This window comes from Grammomys surdaster, unplaced genomic scaffold (assembly GCF_004785775.1).
Source record: "Grammomys surdaster isolate TR1022 unplaced genomic scaffold, NIH_TR_1.0 220, whole genome shotgun sequence".
NCBI lineage: Eukaryota > Metazoa > Chordata > Mammalia > Rodentia > Muridae > Grammomys > Grammomys surdaster.
The window spans coordinates 177495-195590 of record NW_021604665.1 but is presented as its reverse complement, the minus strand read 5'-3'; positions in this window follow the sequence as shown (position 1 = coordinate 195590).

The following is an 18096-nucleotide window of genomic DNA, read 5'->3' as shown; positions in this document are numbered from 1 at the left end:
CCAAAATAGCATCCACAGCTGGAGATCCAGGCTGCAACACTTGGGCCCACGGGACTCTTTATATGCAGCCAGAACATGACTGGTTTTGATAAGGATTGTCTTTGTTTCATAAACGCAACTGTTTCTCACTGTCCCTAACTAATAATCTAGTGAACTGTATTGATCAATTTTGTAATGATTCATGACCATTCTTTAGTGGTCACAGTGGATTATTTTCATATTCTGTTATATTTGTTTTGCTGGGAAGTGAGATTTCTTGGGTTCTACATTATTTGTATTCTAAGTTTCTTGGGTACTTGACAGTTCTTTAGAAAATTAGTTTGCCTTGAGATATTTCAGGGTCCCCACTTGCCTTTTCTGAGGTAAATGAGGTAGAATGTTCTTTACCATTCTTTTTTTCTTCTGGCCTCTTGTATGACACCTCTAATATGTCACCAAAACTCTTAGTCCCCTTCCTTTAGTTGGGGCCAGGGTTTGCACTGTGGCCGTGGAAGCAGTGGGAAGACTTAGGGCAGTGTCGGAGCTGCGGAGAGTCCTGGTTTCCCAGCCAAGAGCGGCTGAGTCACTTGCAGTCTGTGTGAACTTGATAAGCCTGCCTCCCTGTATGGGCCCATTTGCCTTTTCCCAGAGAAAGAGAGGCTCCAAATGGGTGCCCCCAGCTTACTCACTTCATTATCTTGAGCCTGGCTCTCAACCCCAGGCCTGGGGGGAGACAGAGAGCCTTTGAGCTCAGGCTGGCTTGCAGGAGGGCTTGAGTCCCAGGCTACCAAAGTGTCAAAGAGAGAATGCTTTGAAGAGGCCCCGCCCTTCCTGGGGCTAAGGCTCAGCTCCTGTCATCCCTCAGGGATTCTGCTGTGGTGGGACAGTGATATTCTTGCCAGCTACTTGTTGTGTGTGCTTTCTTACTTCCTTCACCCCCCCCCATCTGTTTCCTCTATAGCCCCTTGTATGAGCTTTACTGGGGCTACAGAAAGAGGCACTGTTTGGTCTGGAGCCAACATAAACTTCAATTTGCTCTGGAGCCTCTGTCTCTCACTTGAGACTCAATCACCAGCAATCTGAGCATGGGAATTGCTCTTAAGGGACCCACAGCCCCTGGCTCTGAGATGCTGGTCAACACCCTAGCCACTGCTGTGTGCATAGATCAGTCTCACAAAAAAAGAATGGGATCTCAGCACTGAAACTCTTTCCTGATTCATTCCCTCTATACCGGTGCTTCTCGGCCTTCCTAACACTGTGATCTTTTGATATAGCTCCTCATGCTGTGGTGACCCCCAACCATAAAATTATTTTCATTGCTACTTCCTAATCATAATTTTGCTACTCTTATGAATTGTCACATAAACACTTTTAGAGACAGAAGTGTGGCAAAGGGGTCAGAACCCACAGGTTGAGAACTGCTGTTCTATACCCTAAATACCACATATAGAAGCATTTATTCCTCCTGCTCCCCTGGGCCTGCTGTCCCCCACTCCCTAGTCTTCAATCCCACCTGGATGTTTGACTCCTGCCTCAGACTGCCCCACATCCAAAGCAGACTCCATACTACCCAGCTTGGTCCACATTAGTTAGTGACATTGTGCATGGCTGCCAAGGATTGCACAGGTCTCTGCTCCCACTTACCCTCATTTATAGAGAGAGAAAGTTCTACTGTTCTGGACAAAGTAGGGGTTCCTGTGTGACACCCTTAGTTAATGAAGATTCCCCCAAAATCTCAGCTTCAGGATTACCAAGTTCTACGGCCATCTTCCCACTCCAGGTGACCTCTGGGAAAATCATACATTGAACAGGAAGGAGGTGCAGGGTGGAGCAGAACACAGGGTGATGTGTAAGTGGCCATGCAGGTAGCAGCAGGACAGGAGAGTGGGCCACGGGGAAAGGGACAGGGACCATTGGGTTGCAAAGAAAGGGCTCCTTTGAGATTTAGGGGGCTCAGATGTCTTCTCTCTGTGTGAATAGTTAGTAATGAAGCTGTTGAGACAGATCTGCCTGAGGATAGATTTTAGAGGCGGAGTCAGCAGGAACACTGGAGGAAATACCCAAATGGCCTGTGGGTTCAGGACCTCTTGCTGAACTAGGGAGAAAAGGGGAGGAACAGGCTTGGTGTGGCCAGGAGACTCTCAGGCAGAAAGTGTCTTAGGTTACTACACTGGCTTACACATCCACATCACTGTTCATCATCAAAGAAGTCAGGACAGGAACCTAGAAGCAGGAGCTGTTGCAGGGGCCATAGAGGAGTGCTTACTGGCTTGTTCCTCATGGCCTGCTCAGCCTGCTTCCTTATAGAACCCAGGACCATCAGCCAAGGTATGGCACCATTCACAGTGGGCTGGGCCCTCCCCCATCAATAACTAATAAGAAAATGCCCCACACTTCACACTTTTTTAATGTCTTTAATACGCTTTTTAAGAGTTCTCTTCAGTGACTTGCAATTTAGGCTGTTACTTTGGGGGTGGTGTGGTTAGGAGGGAATAGGAGTTGTCACAGAAGCATTCTGTATCCCTCTTTCTCAACTGTGCATTTTCTGTCATTGATACCACTGCAAAAGCTTCCTTGTGCTTTACAGTGTGGCTTCTGGTGGGGATGCTGGAGGGGAAGGTCTCAGTTTTCTTTAATGGGAAAGCCACTGAGAGTTTGACCATGGTCTACTAAGTTTATACACAACACAAATTAGACCTTTGTGGCTTTTTTTGTGGGGGGGGGGCGCTTGGGATGGGGTGAACATGGAAGGACTGGGAAGTGATTGTGATTGAGGTACATAATGTGAAATTCCCAAAGAATCAATAAAAATACTATGTTTTTTAAAAAAAAAAAAGAAAAAGAAAAATGCCCTACAGTTGGATCTTATGGAAGCATTGTCTCAATTGAGTTTTTCCTCCTTTCAATGACTTTCAATGACTCTAGCTTGGGTCATAAAACTTGCCAACACAATAGGCTTGAGGGTAGGTGGGATGTGGGAATTCATCTCAGCCATCAATGCTTCCCCAGATCTGGGAGGAGATGGAAAGACTTGGTTGTGTCTGCATGGTTGTGACATCCTGTCCCCTATGTCCCTCAGTCCTGGCTTTCCAGGTGACTCTGGTCAGGCTCGTTCTTCCCTTTCTGTGCCCTCTGTAAGGTCAGAGGAGTGATCATGTGATCATGCCCCAGTGACAATCCACTTAGACCACCAGGTGCCATCCAGGTCCCTTCATAACAGCCTCAATACCTGGGGTTGGGGGTGTGTGTGGTCTATAAGCTAACAGCTTCTGCTGTCACAGCCTATGAAATAGTGGTTTAAATTGAAATAGTGGTATAGATCTGTTCTGACCACATGGCTGCCAGGGCCCCACTCTGCCTAAGATCAAACTAGGCTTCCACTCAGGCTCTGTGGTCAGGTCCCTCTGGTCCCCAGCTGGTCATGGCCTCAGCCCTCCCTTGCCTACTTGAATACTCTTCTCTGCAAGCTGTTCCTCTGTGCCGAGAGTCCTGATACTTCCTCAGATTAACATCATGCACTTTCAGCAGGTCGGAGGCAATGTCCTTCTCACCGTATCAAATCAACAGGTACATGTCACCAAGCCTTGAACCCAGTGACATCACCCTTGATTTCTCAGTGAAGGTGGGGCTAGGCCAGGGGTGACACTCTGGGACCTGACAGAGACTCTCCTGCTTATTCTTGAACCTGTTAACACTGTCCACTCTGGCCTGCAGCTACGAATCTGTCGTCTCCTGTAAGACAGCTCATCCTTCACTCCTTTCATATTTATTAATGGGAACTGCTTGGTGTGGAAGAGTTAAATATCAATAATTAAGCCACACACTGGCCAGCAGAGCACAGAGGAAGAGCAAAGGCTGCTCAGTCACTGTTTAACTGGCACCTCTCTCTGCCCATGACCTGACACTTGGTTGCCTTTGCCCTCACTGGCTTTGCACCATCTCTGCTGCTGAAGTCAGCAGCCTGTTCTAGGCCTTGCAGGGCCTTCAGCACAGTGTCTTCAGAAGCAAGATCCAGCCCATTCTCTCCTCTGAGCCTCTCTTCTCTTTGTCCTGCCTGAGAGGAAACCTCCTCTCAGAGCTCCCTGTCCAGCACCAAAGTTCCTAGTACTCCCAAAACCCATAGCACAGATTCACACACTAACATACACTTGTTTACAGATACACATTCTCACACTATACAAGCATGCACAGATACATATGTACTCATTCATACCTGTACACATGTATGCATACCTACTCACACATATATATATTTATGCATACATAAATAACCACACATATAGATGTAGGCACATACATACATACATACATACATACATACACACATACATAGATTCACTCATGGCCACATGCATTCACACATACATGTATGCTTTCAGGCATACATAGACATACATGCACAGATACACACACACTTATACAACTGAATCCCAGATGCTTGTTCCTGATAGTAAAAGCTAACAGTAATACCCTGGCCTTAGCAGCTCATTAGGTGCTCTGTGTAGCTAGAAGGACAGATACTGTTGTTGTTGGCCTGGTCCCCCAGGAGGCCTCTCCTACTCCCAAGCTTGCATCCAGGAAGGGGCATGGCTGGAGTCCTTGGCCTATTCACTGTACTACCACAATCACGCAGCATCTGCCCTACCCCCAACTCAGCTGCCTTCTCGTTCATCCAGGGAGATGGCCAGCTTCAGATGTCTGCCAACCATAAGCTGCTGTACCCTGACAGAGAGTCTCTGTTTGACCAAGTTTTAGCTGGGCTTCTCAACTGTCTCCAAGACCCATCCGTGTACTTGTAAAAATGCAATTTTAGCACGATGAAATGAAGCCAGTTTACCCTCAGTATCTGCTCATCCTCAACGATGTTTTCCTGGGTCCCTCATCCTCTACCTCAGGGAGTGTCTGGCCACCTGGCCCGGCTTCAGCATTTATCCTAGGTTAGTGCCCACAATCCTCCTTATTCCTGAAGTCGCTGCATCATTTCCCATCTGCTGAGTCTACCTTGATGCCTTCAGGATGGAGATGGTGTCTCTCTCATTGTAGTTGAGATCCTTATTGCAGTGTCTCTGTAACAGGCCTGGCGAAATGAAGCTATTCTATAGAGATACTTGTGTCTCTCAATCTATCTATTGAAACGATGGGCTTCCCTATAATGTTAATCTCCAATGGAATCTCATGCTGGGAGAAGGAAAGGGTCCCAGCTAGAAGGGAACTTTCTGCCAGAAAGAGGTTTCTCCCAGCTCTAACAGTTTGTCAGATCACCTTGCAGGATGCGACTCGAGGCCAGACAATGAGCATTCAATGGTATATGTGTGTGTGTGTGGGGGGGGGAACTACACCTTGTCCAGCCTGCTTAGATGTGCACATCCTTGGCCTCTGTCTAAACTTTGATCTCACTTCAGGACTTGGAAATGGACTTGAGAAGGTGTCTGGCCTGGGTCTCTGTTCTCTTTCTAATGTAACCACATTAAGTAAATCTCCATTTTCAGCTTCCCAGTTTGTTAATGGGCTTATTGAGGTCAGGCGGATGCATCTGATTTGGGGCACAGGTTGTGACTCCCCACGTTGAATAACACCCTGATGAAGCTTTCTGATGGTGCTCTTAGAAAATCACTGTTTCCTTTGGAACATAGCACAGGCCTATGCTGCTCACGGGTTATGGTCCTCAGCCTGAACACATGCAAATGATCCTAGCTCTGCTCTTTCTGTGTTAAGTTTGTGTGCATTTAATCACTATGGATAGTTCCTGCCTTCTTGAGATGCCTTCTACTCAGGGGCTGGGGCTCACCGTTGGGATTATAGGCATGACCTTGGGACATTTATTACATTCTCTGATTTGGTTTGGATGCTGAACATTCAGCCAGAAGCTCCTATTTTAAAGACTTGGTTCCAGCTTGGCAGCACAATTAGGAGACGGTAGAAACTAAGAGACGGTGGCAGATCTGAAGGGCACTGGGGGTGAGTCCTTGAAGGGGACTGAGGGACCCTGGCCTCTTCACCTCTTTCATTTCCTGGCAAAGGTTCCAGCCCTTGCCATGATGAGCTGTTTTGCAATGAGACCTGCTGATCGTGGCCTGAAACTTCTGAAATCAAGAGCCAAGATAAAACCCTTTATCAGTTGATTATCTCAGTGTACAGGAAGCCAACAGACTCTATAACCTTCTTCAGTTCCGAAAATACAGGAGTTGTGATCTGAAGAGACTGAAAATTGTCATGAAGGCAGATGGCACTGAACCAGATAATGAACTTGATCTCACTGCTTGATATTGGTGTGTTTAAGGTTTTTAATCCTCTTGGTTCAACTTTGCTATATTGTATGTGTCCAGAATTTTGTCCACTTCTTCTAGATCTTATAACTTGTTAGTATATAGCTTCCCAAAATAATCAGTAAAAACTCTTGGAATTTATGTGAATTCTCCCAACAAAGAAAAGCCCAGACATGATGGCATCATTGCTGGATTTGGCAGACAAGCTATCAACAATACTTCTAAAATTATTCTGCAGAGGGAGCTTTCCTTCTACAAAGCTAGATTAACCCTGTTACCACAACTTAGCAAGGGCAAAACAAGAAAAAACAAGAAAACTACAAAACAAGAAAACTAGACTACCTGACAGTGGTGGCACATGCCTTTAATCCTAGCACTCAGGAGGCAGAGGCAGGTGGATCTGTGGGTTTGAGGCTAGCCTGGTCTATAGAGCAAGTTCTAAGATAGCCAAGGATGCACACAGAGAAACCTTATCTCAAACAAAACAAAACAGAAACAAACAAAAAAGAAAAAAATAAAAAGAGAGAGAGGAAACTATATATGCACTGCACTGGAGATACGGGCTACCCACATGCACAAGGTTGAAATCAGATCCCTATTTCTTACCCTAAGCCAACATAAACTCAAAATGGAACAAAGACATTCATGTAAGACCTCAGTGTCTAACACTACCAGGGAAAACCAGAGGGAAAGTCTTCAAAATATTGACACAGCGACAGTTTTCTGAGAAGGGTTTCAAAAACACAGAAAACAAAAACAAGAGCTGACAAATCAGATTATATTAAAGAACTTTTCAAATCAAGGAAATAATCAATGAAGAGACTGTCCATAGAAAGAGAGCTAATCTTTGCCAGATATTCATAGAATAGAGCATTGATATCTAGGAGATATAAAGGACTACAAAAACTCAGTAACAACAAAATAGGTAAGTCAATTACAAATGGGCAAATTGCCAGGTGTGGTATAATTCTAGCTCAGGAGGTTGGCTCAAGAAGATTGTAAGTTCTAGGCCAGCCTGTGCTACATAGTGAAACTATGTCACACACATACACAACAGAGACAGACACACAGACAGAGAGGAAGTTGTTCTGAGAATATGAAATTCAGGTGGCCAGTACATGCAAACAGGCTCAGTATCACTAGCCATCAGGAAAACACAAATCAAAATTACCACGAGATTCTGAAGTAAAAGGAGTCCTTCCTCAATTCATCATTGGCAGGAATGTAAAGTAGAACATAGTTGTTATGGAAAACCATATGAGAACTCCTCAAAATACCGAAAATAAAGTCATCGTAGGATTTGGCTCTCCCACTTCTGGATATTTATCCAGAGGAAATGAAATCGGTGTATTAGAGATGCCTTTGTATCCATGTGTATTGGTGTGCTACTCCTGTAGTTAAGTTATGGAGTGAGCAGAGGCACCTCCACACAGACAGATAAAAATGAAGATAGGCTCTATTTAGACAATGGAGTGCTGTCCAGTGCTATGCTTTGAATATTGTTCTAGTTTGCTTCCCATGGCTATGATAAAAACTGACCAAAAGCAACCTGGAGATAAATTTGTTTCAATTCTTCAGTTCAGGCAAGTTTTGCCACCTAGGGAAATCAAGGCAGAAACCTGGAGGTTTGCCCAGCCTGCTTATAGTACCTAGGACCACTTGTCCAGGGATGGCACTGCCCACGGTAGGCTGGCTCCTCCCACATCAACCAGTAATCAAAAAATGTCCACACAGACATGTCTGTGGGCAAATCTGGTGGGGATATTTTCTCAGTCCAGGTTCTCTCTCTGTCCAGATGACCTCAGCTGCATCAAATTGACAAACAAAAAAAAAAACCTAACCATCACAAATATGAAACACTTCTCCACAGTCTCATGTTGTAAACACTTGGTCACCAGCTGGTGGCACTTCATTGAGGGGCTTTAAGAACTCTGGGGCCTAGCTGGAGGATGTGGGTTACTCAAGTGTGCCTTGCAAGGTCATACCTGGCCTGCAATCCCTTCCATCCTCTGGTTTCTGTCCACCATGATTTGAGCTGCTCTGTCCCACTTCCCTGACATGATGGACTGAATCCTCTGAGCCACAAAGAACCCTTAAGTTCCTCTCTTAAGTATTTTGGCTGCTGAGAGCAATCAGTACATTCAGCAATTAAAAAAAAGAATGCAATATCCACTTGCAGGAAAAGCCTGAACTGGGAAAGGACATAATAAGCAAACTAATCCAGATATAAGGACACGTTTGCTATGTTCTCTCTTATTCGGGAAACTTGAGCATGAGTAGAATTACTAGGAAATGGGGGTGGAGGCCCAGCTGGAGAGGAAGATGGACAAGGTCAATGTAGGATATGCAAACATATGGAACCATCACAGCAAATCTTTCCCCCAGAAGACATCAATCAATCAAGGCCATGGGAAGACCCACAGAATGAGGGAAAACACTGTAATTCATGCCCAGCAAAGGGTTTTAGAAAAGGCAGGAGAGATGGCTCGGTGACTAAGATGGTTAAGAGCCCATACTGCTCTTGCAGAGGACCTGAGCCTGGTCCCCTGGACCCACATTGGACAGTTCAATCACTGATAGCTCCAGCTCCAGAGGATCTGATGGGTTCTTCTGGTACCACATGCACATGGCGAGCATACATAAGCTCGGCCAAATACGCAGTAAAAAATTTCTGAAGTCTACAGTGGGAAAGTGGTTTATACAATAAATGTTATGTTTTTGGTTATTAGACCAGAATTTGAAAACACACACACACACACACAGACACACACACACACACACTGCAAATCAAATTACCAACAACCAATTGTTTCCAGAACTGATCTCTATCAACCTTGCAAGCAAACATTAACTTTGATCCCCAAAGCCAATTTCCCAAACCCCAGTACAAAACAGCTAAGATCCCAAAAGCTCTTGACTCAAAAGGGCAAATGAGGGTGGGTCAGAGAGGATCCCCATGGAGGTGGGCGCTCTGCCCCCTCCCCCAAACTACTTACCCAGGCATCTCATGCTGGCATCCTGGACAGCTTCTGGAATGGTCAGAGATCCTCCAGAGCAGCTGAAGCTGGCGGCTCCCTCTCCATGCTCTTCTGGCTTTCTCAGTTCTACAACTTGGTTGCACACAGAGAAGCCAAAGGAAGCAGTCAGTGGAAGTGGGCGGTTTCCTCCTGGAGCTTATTTAGGTGCACAAGTGGTGGGCGTGGCCACGAGCAGGGCCCTTGCAGAAAGCGGCCCATGTGAACCTTAGGTGAGCTCCTCTGGATCCCAGGATGAATGAACTGAGGGCCACCTGTGCTGGCTTCAAGGTGACTTGGGGTTCACAGTGGTAAGGATACTGGCATTTCGTTCCATGCTCAAAATAAGCTATGTGACTTCAGTGTTGGCAAAAGCACAGGCTTTAGGATGAAGACAAAGTTTACAGTTAAGGGCATCCATTTTGGATAATTTGGATAGTTAGCTGATAGAACACACCGTGAAGTTATTAGTGACAGCTGTTCTACATCACTGCCCATCTTACAGAGTCCAGGTGAATTCTGAGGAAGGAGGAGGATGAACACGGATGCCTGTCTTGAGATGTTCAGTATAACATGTTTCCCTCCCAAACAGTGGAATTCCACTGCAGTGAAATCAGGGTGGGTTTGCCATCTCTTCCTTTGAACTTAGGTGAAGCTTAGTGGCCAGAATACAGTGGAAGAGATTGGCCCTATTCGTCTGAGCTGTCCCAGGTCACCACCCCTGTGTACTCTCCCCCAGGCATCTGGCAACACTCAGGGTTGGAACATAGCAGCATGGAAGCCATGTTAGTCCATGCCAAGCAGCCACGTGGTGGGATCCCGTGGCGGTGTTGTGGCCCTCATGGCAGCTGTCAGAAGTGAATGAAGACACCTTTGTTCACAAGATTCCTACAGCCTCCAACCTTCCAGGATACTCAGGTGCTGCTGGGCACATGACTGGCACTCAGCTGCAGCAGACACAGCCAACCAGCTTCCTGTGATGCCAGAGGATCCTTAGGTGTTCTTGAGATAGTCCGATGTGTTAAGCTAACTGTTACTAATGCCAACAGGGGTCACAGGGGTCACATCTTTGGTGTTCATTTAAGTCAAAGTGTATGTTGAGGCTGTGACCACAGGACCATAGAAGTTGTCTTGTATTTTTAGCTGGGTTCTTTATAGAGGCCATTGATAGGGGTTGGAGGGACCCGTGTTACAGAGCTTCCTACCTGCTGTAGGATTCGCTATCACTGAAGTTTAAGCCCCCGGGGTGAAGAGCAGACTTCTGGCAGCTGTCTGTGTGCAGCAGCTGTAGAAGAAACAAAACCCCAGCTTTGGGGAAGCTTCAGCTTTTGACAAGCCCAGCCTCAAGTTTGACCGAGCCTGAAAGATTACCCTAGCAACACAGAACAACCAGAAACAGACCATTGGATGGCTCTTCTCTCCTTGGCCCCATCTTCCACCCTATTTATAAAGCTACATTCAGTCAATCAGGGCTCAGCTGCTTCTCCATAAATTTGCCCATCCTGAGGATCCAAGCCATTTTTGCTAGGAAGGAAGACTTCAGATCCTGCTTCTTGGCTTTGCCAGTTCCCTGCTGATTTCTGCTTCAAGAGTCTTCAGAGACAGACTCAAAGGCTTCCTACACCTGAGGCTTCAGCCCAGGGCAGTGAGCTCACTGAAGCCAGTCACTGAGATTCAAACAGAGCCACAGGCAATTCTCTCTTACCCCAGCCACCAGAGACTTGCTGGAGACTGGAGACTGGAGACCAGAGACCTGCTTCTGCCATTCCTATAGATGACCTGGTGGTATATTTTGCAAGGAACTGCTCTCAGATGGCACCCTGAAGCCTGCCAAGAACACAAGGGTGTGTAGCATCAGCAACCTCTCATCTAGGCACCCCCAAACCTGCCCTGGCCTTGGAGCTGGTACTCATATAATCTCAACTGGCATCTTGCTGCCATCACAGGTCTTAGAAATTTTTACTACGCTGTCTGCTCCCTCCTTTGTTGGAGGGAGGATGGACAAGAACCCAGCTAGACATAGAAGGCAGTCTACCCACTGACCACTTCACCACGAAGGTAAAATTGTGTCATACACGCGCCCAATCCTAATCCAATCTGACTGGTGTCCTTAGAAGAGGAGATAAGGACAAAGTCACGCACAAATTCCCTGCTTCCACTGTAAAGGTTTCCAGTCATGGATTTATTGCTTCCTTTCTTCAGAGTTCCTCAGATTTCATTTACTTTTTCTCCCACTTTCTTAAGATGAAAGGTGAGACCATCAATATGAGTTCATTTCTCTGATTCCAGTGTAAGCATTTAACGCTATCAATTTCCTCCACTAACAAGCCGTAACGTTTCACATGGTTTCATTTAGTTGAGTTTAAAAGACTTAAACTTTTCCTTCTTAATGTTTTGCTTGGACCAGAGAATTATTGTATTATGGGGCTGAAGAGACAACTCAGCTGTAAGAGCTCTGGATGCTCTTGCAGTGGGCTGAGCTTCAGCCCTTAGCACCCACATGGTGATCCACAACTGTCGGCAACTCAGGGGATCCGATGCCCTCTTTGGGCCTCCACAGGCACTACACACATGTGGAGCACAGACATACATCTGGACAAACAACCATACACGTTAAAATAGAAAAAAATTGGTGATGGTGGTGGTGGGGAAGATATGTGATTTATTTCTCAAATGTGTGTGCATCTTCCAAGTACCCTGTAATTTCAGATTCTGAGTTGGCTCTATCATGGTCAGAAATCATACTCTGTGTGAAGAAAGTCCTTTTAAATGAGCCAGGTATGGTAGTGAATGCCATTAGTCTCAGGACTTGGGAGGCAGAGGCAGGTAGATCTGTGTGAGTTCAAGGCCAGGCTGGTTTACAAGTTCCAAGCCTGATCACCCAAGTTCAGTCCTTGGGATCCACACGATGGAAGGAGGGAACTCACTCCCATAAGCTGTCTTCTCAAAGGGCACACTCCCCAGTCTTACATACGTTAGGAAAAAAAAATGTAATAGAATGTGGAAGAATGTAGAAGTAAAGAGAAACAAGCTTACTGCTGAGTCAATGAAGCCAAGGCTTCTTGTAGGTTGTAGGAGTCTGAAGAGATTTCCATGCATGGCTTTAACCCCAGGTGCCTTCCTGTCCTGCTGACAGGAGTCTCCCTCTGTGAAAGGCTCAGCCGTCTACTTTCTTCTGTGAAACTGTCATCTCCTGGGGCTCCCTGATCAGCACTGGAAGAGTTAGTCTCCTGCTTTATGCTTTGGGCATCAAAAGAGACCAGAGGGGTGCTTCTCCTCTCCAGTGCTACCTTTCCTTTGAAGGGCTACCCGGCCTGGGGATCTTTTCTTCCCTCGGCAAAGAGGTAAAAAAGGAGAAAAATTTAGGGTAAGGGCCCTGGTGATCTTGATTAGAGATCATACTGAGGGAAAACAGAAAAACAAAAACCACATCATGTCCAAGGCTCTTCCCACTAAAAGTACTGCTTTAGTGGAAATACAGATATAACCCACATCTGTGGCAGAACTACCCTCCCACCTCAAAGAGGTTTAGGGGCCTCCATGGCTTACGGGTCTTATGGCAACTTGGCTTATTGACTGTGGTAGGCAATGGCTCCCCCCCCTTTTTTATTTAAACACACGACAGCACACAAGTGCAAACCGCGCACAGCCTGTCCGTGCAGCCCAGCACACTGAAGCTCTAGGAATGGAAAGTTGAAGGAGAAGATGAATGAAGGTTGTCTCTCCCCCACAGCCCCTCCTTTCCCCATCTACCTGCGTCAAATAGCTTCCTGCCTGGCTTCAGCAACACAGTGTCTCCCCAACCCATCTTCCTTTCCTCGTGCTCCCCTCGACAGCATCTGCAGTCTCCCATAGACCCCAGGTTGCTCTGGACATGCTGCTCTCCCACAGCCCACTGCTTTCTCTGAGAAGGGAGCTCTGGTGTGGGTTTCCCGCCTCCTTACCGTAAGTATACACCCATCTGTCCGCCCTGGTTCTGGAGTACAGGAAGCAAGACACAGAGCCGAGCCCCGGCCTGGCTGGACAGCTTAGGCACAACCTCGCTCTTGTTCAGACACCTGATGAGCCAAGGTGAGCAGATTCCCAGCCAGGAACAGCATCATCCCTTTGATGCTAAACCACTGTCACTCCTGAGGATGGAGCTGAAGCAGCTGATTACAAGGCATGGTGACATATATGATCCACTGTCTCTTGTCTAGCCATTGACGACTAGATGTCCACAGAGCCTTCCTCTGATCCTTACTTAATCTCTTCATAGTCATGTCACAGGGACACAAAAGGTCACCTTGCCTGTATCCTATCATTGCCTCTGATAGTTTTTATCTTGTTGTACTACATAAGCAAGGTGCGGTCATTAGGCTATGGTTTTAGTGTGTCATCCAAGGCTTTTTGTGCTGAAATTTAATTCCCATTGTTGGGTTAATAAGAAGGCAGCAATTAAAAAGCTCTATCAACTGGTGCTCAGCTCAGAGGCAGGGACTTGAGTGGTGTTTAGGACTAGATAAGAGTGGGGGGTGGGGAGGGGGAGCTGGCAAGATGGCTCAGCAATCTTTCAGCCCCTGTTGCTCTTGCAAAGCACCCAGGCTCAGTTCTCAGCACCCATGTGGCAGTTTACAGTCATTTGTAACTCCAGTTCTGGAAGATCCAATGCCCTCTTCTAACGTCCCCAAGCACCAGGTACATGTGTGTTACACACACACACACATACACACACACACACACACACACATTTATATACACACGTGGGTAAAATACTTACGCACATAAAAATGTAAAAACCTAAGACAATTTTATATTAGAGTATGAAGTATAGCCCTGATGAGTGGAAATTGAATATATCTTTATAAAAAGAGAGACCCCTCCCCAATCCATGTACACACTCCCTGTCTCCCAGGTAATGTCACCTTGACTCTGTCAAGTAGGAAGGTCATCACCTTGACCTTGAATCAAAGTAATGAGGCAAAACGAACCATTTTTCTTTATAAAGTACCTTACCTCCCGTATTTCATTTTAGTAATGAAAAATGAATTAGGTCACAAGAATTTGCAAACAGTACAGAGTTGTGTTTGTTCATGCATGTACTGCTATTTGACAATGTGGGGAAGTTTGTGGAACTGTGTCTTGAACAGCCTGGGAACGTCTCAGAGACACGGCAATTGTGTTCAGAATGCCTCTCAAGTGAGTAGCAGAGAGAGTGTGTGTGTGTAGCCTCCTGCATACCTAGGCTGCATGTGCTGCAAAACAGGCCTGCACTGACATGAGTAGGGCTTGAAGAGACAATCTGTCCCTCTCCAAAAGAGTCAGGGTGGCAGGATGGCTGAGGACAAAGAACGGAGACCAGACAAGTAAAATCATTCTGTCACGCACAAGTCTGGGGAGCCACAAGTCCCAGGTCTCATACTTAAGAGTCACCAGCTCACACCATGGGCACTCAAAAGAAATGCCCACTGGCTTCTTCAGCTGAGGGATGGATGTCTACGGCTGTTTCAGTGTCCAATGGTACAGCAGACAAAGAGCTGTGCTCTCAGCTCCCAGGTCCTCTGGGATGGGGATAATAACTTTGAAGTCCACCTCTATGTGGAGAAGGAAAGTGGACAGTGAAGGAGAGGTGACAGCCAGCAAGGGAAAGTTGCTATCTCAGGAGCACAGCCCCCAGGACAAGCATGGGATGGAGCAGTCAGATGGCTAGCCTCCTGTTTAGGAAAATGCAAAGACAACCCAGGGAGCTGTGTAAAGTCCTGAGGTTCACACTGCTTATCCATCTCACTGCTTGGTCCTTAACAGCACTGGCTTATACAGAGGCTTTCGGTGTTCTGGCTGTTGGGAAGTTAATGGCCTGTGAGAGAGCATGGAGAGGCAGCCTTTCCAGGAACTCACTTCTTCCAAATGCCCATCTGAGAGGATATTTAGGCTCAGTGACCAGAGAACACTTGCTTTAATGAAACATTGATGGGGAGGGGTGCTGGGAGAGGAGTACTGAGGGAGGGGTGCTGGGGGAGGGTGCTGGGGGAGGGGTGTTGGAGGAGGGGTGATGGGCTCACTTAGGACAACTGTCTCAATATAGTCCTTGGAGCAAAAGGGAGACCTGAGAAACACTGCAGGCAGTTATAAGTAGCAAAGAAAAGACCAGCAGTGGGTCTGGTGGGAAAGACCAGTAGGGAAGTGTCTATGCTACACTCCAGGTTCTAATCTTAGCAAAAGCCTTCACAAACCTGAGTCTTTCAGCAATTTGCCAGGGACTGGTCTACTATCTCTTCTTTTTATCTTCTCTGTGACCTGTGAGAAGATGCTAGCATTGTCAGCCTGTTTGAAGAGGGCACCTGCCTCTTTGCACTTTCATTGATTTTAAATAATAGGAATCTGAAGCTCCAAGAAAAGTTAGAGGAGGATGGAGTCAGGAAGGAAGCACAAAGGAAGCGCCTGCCTGGCAGAGAAGGCCACGGTCACAGTCAGGGGCCATCCTGAGTTAGGTTGCATATAATATTTGAGGAGTACCACACAATGTGTCGTCCAATTGTGGACCATAGATGATGTCCCCATCAGATGACAGTACCACTGAGATCATCAAAGTAACTCCACTCTGAACACTGAGTGACATTTAGCAGGATAAATTCCCACTGGTAAACCACACACACACACACACACACACACACACACACACACACACACAACTGCTGCATTGGTATTTAAATTAGAAGTCACAGGGCGATAGAGATGGCTCAGCAGTTAAGAGTACTTGCTGCTCTTTCAGGGAACCCAGGTTTGGTTTCCAGCACTGACATGCAGCTCACAACCATCTGTAACTCCAGATCCAGGGGATCTCGGTCTCTGCAGGTACGGCATACATGTGGCACACATAATGACACACAGGCAAATACTCAATACAAAAATAAAATCAAGTTAATTTTTTTCAGTTGGAAATGACATCATATCTATAATTATTTAAACTCCATGCACATGTTACTGGATTGTGTACTATTTTATTGAAACTATATCAATATATCTCATGTATTTTGTGATACATTAATACATAGTTAAATTTTAGCATGTATGGTACCTTATATTAGCTATTTATCATTAATTATATAACAGAATATAATGACACCATACCTTTCATAATAATGTTTAAATTTGTATACCAAGTGAAGCCACTGGAGTCTGTGATAGTAAAAACTTTTAGTGGTGGCCTCCGGGGAAGGTGGCTCTTTTTAGAAAGAGTAAAGGTGAAGGACTCTATATGCAACCCTTAATGACAGCACGGTCACATTTAAAACATGTTTGAGGGCTGCCGAGATGGCTCAGCAGGTAAGAGTGCTTGCTGCCAAGCCTGACCACTTGGGTTCAGTCTCTGGAACTCAGCTGGTGGTTGAGAACTGACTCTCACAAAGTGTTCTCCGACCTCCATGTGCACAATGTCATGTGCGCTCTTCACCCGACCCCATGTACACACAATAAGTAACAGAAAAGATAAATTAATAAAAAATTTCTAACAAAGGGTCTGGAAAAGGGACCCAGCCCACTCTATTTTGGCAACTGTGTGGGATATCCTCAGCCCACAATGTAGTGTTGGGATTTTCAGTCATGCACCAAGACTTCCAGAAAGGCCTATAGAGTCAGGATGGCCAGGGGCAGGGAGAGGGAGAAGAGAAAGGGAGAAGGGCCCAACTTAGAGGGTCTGTTAGGCAGGGAGGAACACCCATCATCCCAATGAGTCAGAGCTACTCTGTCAAGCATTGGCAAGAGCAGCCCTGGGAGCCCTGATGAAGGCTATTCTAACCATGCCTTGCTGTGGCACCCCGGGTGGTCTTCCTTCTTCTGTCAAAGTGATAGTTGTCTCTCCTCACAATCCACTGCTAAGAAGGTCTACCCTTGGGCCCACATTCCTAAGAGACTCTCCTAAATCACATGTGCCAGGCAGTGGGCACCAAACTCAGTCAGTGCCTCACAGATTCTATTCTGCAGACTCCTGGGAAGGTGAGAGCTGCTAGTGCCTGCAGCCAAGGAGCAGGCCAGGCAAGACGCAACTGTCCATTTCTCAAACCAGTAAGGACCCTTATTTTCTAACTGAGAGCACTGGAGCTACATACATTACAGCAATTGGGGCATGAATAGATGCGGCAACGCCTAGGGGCTGGGCAATAGCACCCCTTACTTGCTTTCCCCAGCCAAGTCATTTAGAATGACACTCTACAGCCTGGGGGAGCCACCACATCAGCCCATCCTGCTTCCCTTCAGACTGCTTATATAGAGCAATGTGGCTGCCTGCTTTGTTTAGGCCACAGAGCTGGAATTTTGCTTTGCAGCAGGCTGACCTGTGTCCTACCTGCTCTTAGCAATGATCTGACTGTGTGCCTACAGGCAGACACTAGGTAGCAGGCTGGGTTCCTTTTCCAGACACTTTGTTTTGTGATGACTCTGTTTCTTGGTTATTGATTTGATACACCCGGGAAGAAGGAGCGTCCACTGAGGAATTGCCGCTATCCGATTGGCCTGTGAGCATGTCTGTGGGGGAATTTTCTTAATTGCTAATTGCTGGAGAAGGGCTCAGTCCACTGTGGACAGTACCATCCCTGAGCTATAGGAGAATGCTAGCTGCAGATGCAGGTAGCAAGCCAATTAGCAGAATTCCTCCATAGTCTTTGCTCCAAGCTCCTGCACTGACTTCCCACAGCTTGTGAGATGAAACAAATCTTTCCTCTCCAACTTGCCTTTGTCCATGGTGTTTAGTATAGTAACAGAAACCAAACTAGGATAAGCAGGTTGGGAATCTTTTGTTCTATGCAGGGAGAAATTATTGACTAGAAAGCCGGTGTATTGGTATGCAGCTTTTATTCTAG